Source organism: Chlorocebus sabaeus, chromosome 18 (genome assembly GCF_047675955.1).
Source record: "Chlorocebus sabaeus isolate Y175 chromosome 18, mChlSab1.0.hap1, whole genome shotgun sequence".
Classification (NCBI taxonomy): Eukaryota; Metazoa; Chordata; class Mammalia; order Primates; family Cercopithecidae; genus Chlorocebus; species Chlorocebus sabaeus.
The window spans coordinates 72294233-72299614 of record NC_132921.1 but is presented as its reverse complement, the minus strand read 5'-3'; the positions used below and the strand labels follow the sequence as shown (position 1 = coordinate 72299614).

At 44.9% G+C, this 5382-nt stretch overlaps 1 long non-coding RNA gene across 1 annotated transcript; it reads left to right on the top strand.

Moving 5' to 3' along the window:
* Window positions 1-473: 473 nt before the first annotated feature.
* Window positions 474-3828, top strand: LOC140709065 (uncharacterized). Its single transcript, XR_012089398.1, has 3 exons — window positions 474-1182; window positions 1380-1629; window positions 3688-3828. It is a non-coding gene; the product is annotated as an uncharacterized lncRNA (long non-coding RNA).
* The last annotated feature ends 1554 nt before the right edge of the window (window positions 3829-5382 follow it).

The window sequence follows — 5382 nt, the reverse complement described above, 5'->3', positions numbered from 1 at the left end:
AATGAGAAACATAAACCTGACTTCAGAAAAATCTGTGTTGATCCGGAATGGAGGTGGCGTTTTGCCATAAAAATATACATATATACCATTTGCCATTCAGAATTTCATAATCACATCTCTTTAAAAAAAAAAAAAGGAGAATGTAAATAATTGTTGAATAAGCAGGCATTATTTTATTTAATTCTCACAACGTCTTTACGAGGTAGGAGTGATTATTCTCATTACTCAGAAGAGAATACAAACAGTTGGTTTTCTCAAAATCACGCAGCCAGTGAAGGGAAAGCCAGGATTCAGGCTTGGGACTGCGTGACACTAAAACTGAGCTCTTTTTACCTCCTAGAAAGAGATAAAAGTGAGAAATATCACCTTGGGAATGTAGACAGTGTGTACGACAAGGAGACTAAATTTAAGCTACTTTTGAGGAAATGCAGGAGGAGGGGGCTGTGTTTAGGAGAAGGTCCCCTAGGAAGCTGCTGGGGTGGGGGAAGGATGAGAGCAGGGGCCTGCCATAATTAAGGATGTGAAGACATCCCTGGAGTTAGATGCACTGCTGTGATTACCACACACTTCCATCCCTGATTCATTACAGAACCGACACAGATACATTCTCCCCGGGCCTCCTGAAGTGGACGGTGCCTCCAGGTGGAAGCCGAAACAACAGCAGCTCTCCTCATCAGCTCTGACCTGTCTCCGTGGAGCTGAAGTGGACGGCGCCTTCAGGTGGAAGCCTAAGCAACCAGATGGTTGTGAACAGCAGCTCTCCTCATCAGCTCTGATTTATCTCTGTGGGGTATTTGATTCTCCATTGCAGTGATTCTCAAAGTGTGGACTCCAGACCCAGAGCAAAAATCACCTGGGAAATTGCTACAGTCAAAATTTCTCAGGCCTAAACCCAGGCCTACTGAATCCAGGTCCTAACTGTCCCGGTGGTTAGCTAGGATGCTGAAGACTGAGAGCTGCTGCTTCATGGCCTCCCCAACGCATGGCACACAGCGTTCTCCCTAGAAATACTGAATGAACCAACAAACGGTTATTTTTGCTAGAGCACAGTGCAACCACATGACCCCCTCATGAGCACGGAGGCCAGCCAGCAGAAGTGCCCGGAATAAGCAGTCGTAAAAGCCAGTTCCCTAACAGTGCAGAGGGGCCCGGAGTCCCTGACAGGAGGCTTGGCCCTTCACGGTGAGGAAGCCTCCCCAACCCCACTCCAACCCCCTAACGCTTCCTAGGATTTTGGCCCTTTGCGGGGGACTTCTTTTAGCCTCTTGAATATTATTAATTTGATCAAGTTTGTGTTTGTATCCCTTGGTGAAAATATGTCAAAGTTTTTGGTTTGCTTTTATTTTATTAATGTCCCTGTCTCCCCGTGCACATTGCAGATGGTGTCTGTTTATAACAGAAGTTCCTAGAATGAGAGGCAGACACAGGTCCAACAAATCTCTATCCAAGCTGGTCCTGAGGTATGAGGAGCAAACGTTCTCAGTAGACCAGTGTCCTCCCCGAGACACACGCGGCCAGTCACCTGTGAAAGCCTTATGGCCGTGCGCCTGCACCTGGTCTCCTGCATGAGGCTTTTGCTCTTGGAAAGATCCGCTCCCTGGAATTATGCCCTGAGTCGCTGACTGCCAGGTGAGTGACAGAAGAGCACTAAATCATCTCGACCAAGGAGGCTGGGGCACAGGTAAACAAGCAACATCTGTGACACGCAGATGACTTGTCCGTCACGGGAGTGATCTGGAGTCAATGTCGGCCACTGGCGAGCGGGACACTGGCTCCTCACACATTTCTCATTATAACTTTGAGTCTTGTGTTGTCTTTGGGAATAACACAATTTCACAGTGAATATTTTAGAACGGCAGTGGACACTTGAGAAAAATTTTGATTCCACTTTAGAGGCACTATAGGACAAGATGGGCCCAGGATCTCTAACACCTACTGGTTAGCACACTGTGGTATGAGGAGGCTTCCGAAAGAAATGAGGATCCCAAAATTGTGTCTTTAACAAATTCTTTAAGGGGACAGACAACAGCCCTTCTTGGTTTTATCTGCCCACGCCTCCCTCTCTCTTCCATACGTGTCCTCTGCCTTTGGCTCTGTCATCCCTTCCAGCCCTTCCCTATCTCGCTAGTCCATCTGAATCGCCTTGAAGCTAAACAAACTGACAGGGAGCCCTTAAAAGTAGACTTTAATCCATGGGCTAGGCCAAAATTAAGAGGCGTAATCAAAGACTTTCCTAAGTCTAAAAAAGATAACAGTCCACCAAGAGTAGCTCAGAAAAGTTGTAACCCCAACTGGCAGACACATTGAGTAGCCTGCAAGCTGGCAGGCCTTTAAGATGCAAAAGCCTTGACGGAGGGGTTCACTGAGGACATCAAGGGCAGTGGTTCCATGGAACAGCTAACGGGTTCAACAGGGTTGCCAAGATAGGACCAGCTTTCTTATGGGTTATACAGGACAACAAACTTGTAAAGATTCCCTGAGGTCTTCAGTCTTGTAATCAGAGGGCTGATGAAGCCATTGGAGGTTGGTAAGCATATTTACATATTCAGGCATAGACTCTGATGCCAGAGGGACCACAGCTTAGACATTTCTATTGGTCAATTGCTTAAAACCTGAAATCAGAGATTTTATTAGATTAAACTTGAGGACAGAAAATTAGCCCCTTTGAAATGCAACTACAGCATCTGAAAGAATATTTTGACAATGTAAAATATTAAAAATAAGACACAACTCAAAATTACCTTTAAAGTCGCCAAATCAAACAGTTATATGCCCTAACATGTAGAAACAATTGCTTAACCCCACAGTAGGAGAATGTCCCAGATAAAGACCCTTGCAGATACTGCAAGCAAAGTGCCATTGAAAAAACTATTGGATGTGAAAGGTAAGAAATTGAAGTAGAAAAATATTGTTACAATAAAAACCTTAGCTGAACTGAGTTTAACAAAGTTTAATTGACCAAAGAACGATTCCAGAATAGGCTGTGAGACTCCAGCTCAGCCACCTGGTGGAAGAGGATTTATGAACAGAAAAAGGAAAGTGATGAACAGATAACCCAAGTGAGGTGCAGAAACAGCTGGATTGGTTACAGAAGGGTGTTTGCCTTATTTGAACATGGTTTGAACAATTGGCCACCTTTGATTGGCCAAAACTCAGTGACTGTCCCCAGAAGAAGCTACAGTCTGTTTACAACTCCATTTAGGTTACAGTTCACTATATACAGGGAAAACCTTAAGCCAAACTTAAAATACATAAGGAGTCAGCTTTAAGCTAAATTTGATTTAACAATATGATGCCTGCTGGGTGCAGTGGCTCACACCTGTAATTCTAGCACTTTGGGAGACCAAAGCAAGCAGATCACTTGAGTCCAGTAGTTCAAGACCAGCCTGGGTAACATAGCAAGGTTCTATCTCTACAAAAAAAAAAAAAAAATACAAAAAATCAGTCAAACGTGGTGGTGCATGCCCCTACCCAGCTACTCAGGGAGACTGAGGTAGGAGGATCGCCTGAGCCTAGGAGGTGGAGGCTGCAGTGAGCCAAGATCACACCACTGCACTCCAGCCTGGGCAACAGAGTGAGACCCAGAGAGAGGGGAGGGGAGGGGAGGGGAGGGGAGGGGAGGGGAAGGGAGGGAACGCTCCATGCCTAAGCCTCTAACTGACCCTCTTGGACATTTCTTCTTTCCAGGTGATGGACATCTTCAATTATTCCCAAACTCTCCATGCCTAAGCCTCTAACTGACCCTCTTGGACATTTCTTCCTTCTTTGTGATGCCAGGCCTGCTGATTTACACACAGAAGAGGTTACAGAGCAGGTTTATTTGCCAGCTAAAGGTAAAGTAGCAGAGGAGGGAGAGGTTCATCCCTACCCTTCTGCACTCCATCATTATTATTTTGAAGAAAAAGAATGGCCTGACCCTCCAGATCTTTCTTTTCTGGAGGACACTGGTGAAAAGTAATTGCCCCAGTGACTGTTCAAGCAGCGCCTCAAGCAACCGCTCTTAGTTCTATTCAGGCAGGAATCCAGCAAGCTAGAAGAGAGGGTGATTTAGAGGCTTAGCAGTTCCCTGTTAGAATGCACCCCCCAGATCAACAGGGAAATATTACAGTTACATTTGAACCTTTTCCTTTTAAATTCAGGAAGGCACATTTAGTTGATTATATCAAGACCTGTGATGGTATCGGAGGTAATCTGCATAAAGCTACTTTGTTGGCACAGGCAATGGCAGGACTGAGAGTGGATAAAGGAAATACTCTGTTTCCTGGAGTTTGTTTTAACTGTGGGAAGCATGGTCATACTAAAAAAGAACGTAAAAAAATCAGTGAGTCAGGCCGCCAGATAGGGGAAAAAAGAAAACTGCTGAGCCTGAAATATGTCCAAAATATAAAAAAGGAAAACATTTGGCTAATCAGTGTCACTCTGCGTTTGATAAAGAAGGGAACCCGATTTTGGGAAATGCCATGAGGGGCCCGTCCCGGGCCCCGGTCTAAACCAGGGCATTTCCAGCTCAGGCCATTCCTCACCCCTGTACAATGTCTGTTCCCCGCCACAGCCGGTAGTGCCGCAGTAGATTTATGCTGCACGAAAGCTGTGAGCCTTCTGCCTTGGGAACCCCTGCAAAAGGTCCCAACAGGAGTCTGCGGACCCTTGCCAGCAGGGACAAGAGGATTACTTTTGGGAAGGTCTAGTTTAAGTTTAAAAGGGGTACAAATACGTACAGGAGTCATTGATTCAGATTACAATGGGGAAATTCACATTGTTACATCTACTTCTGTTCCCTGGAAAGCAGAGCCCAGAGAGTGTATAGCACAGCACCTCATTCTGCCAGATGTGGGAATGGGAAAAAGTGAAATTAAACGAACAGGAGGATTTGGAAGCACAAGTAAGGCAAAGAAGCTTATTGGGTAAATCAAACTACTGATAAATGTCCTACCTGTGAAATAACTATTCAGGGAAAGAAATTTAAAGGTTTGGTAGATACAGGAGCGGATATTTCAATCATTTCTCTACAGCACTGGCCGTCCGCGTGGCCAATTCAACCCGCTCACTTTAACATAGTTGGAGTTGGTAAAGCCCCTGAAGTATATCAGAGTAGTTATATTTTGCATTGTGAAGGGCCCGAAGGACAACCTGGGATTATTCAACAAATTATAACTTCTGTACCTATAAATTTATGGGGAAGAGATTTATTACAACAACGGGGAGCACAAGTTCTAATTCCAGAACAATTTATATATCCCTCAAAGTCAACATATGATGCATGAAATGGGGTATGTCCCTGGTATGGAACTAGAAAAAAAGGTGAAAGCTTTGAAAAAACCACTTCAAGCAGAAAGACAAAGTTCCCGCCAAAGATTAGGATATCATTTTTGATGGCAGCCA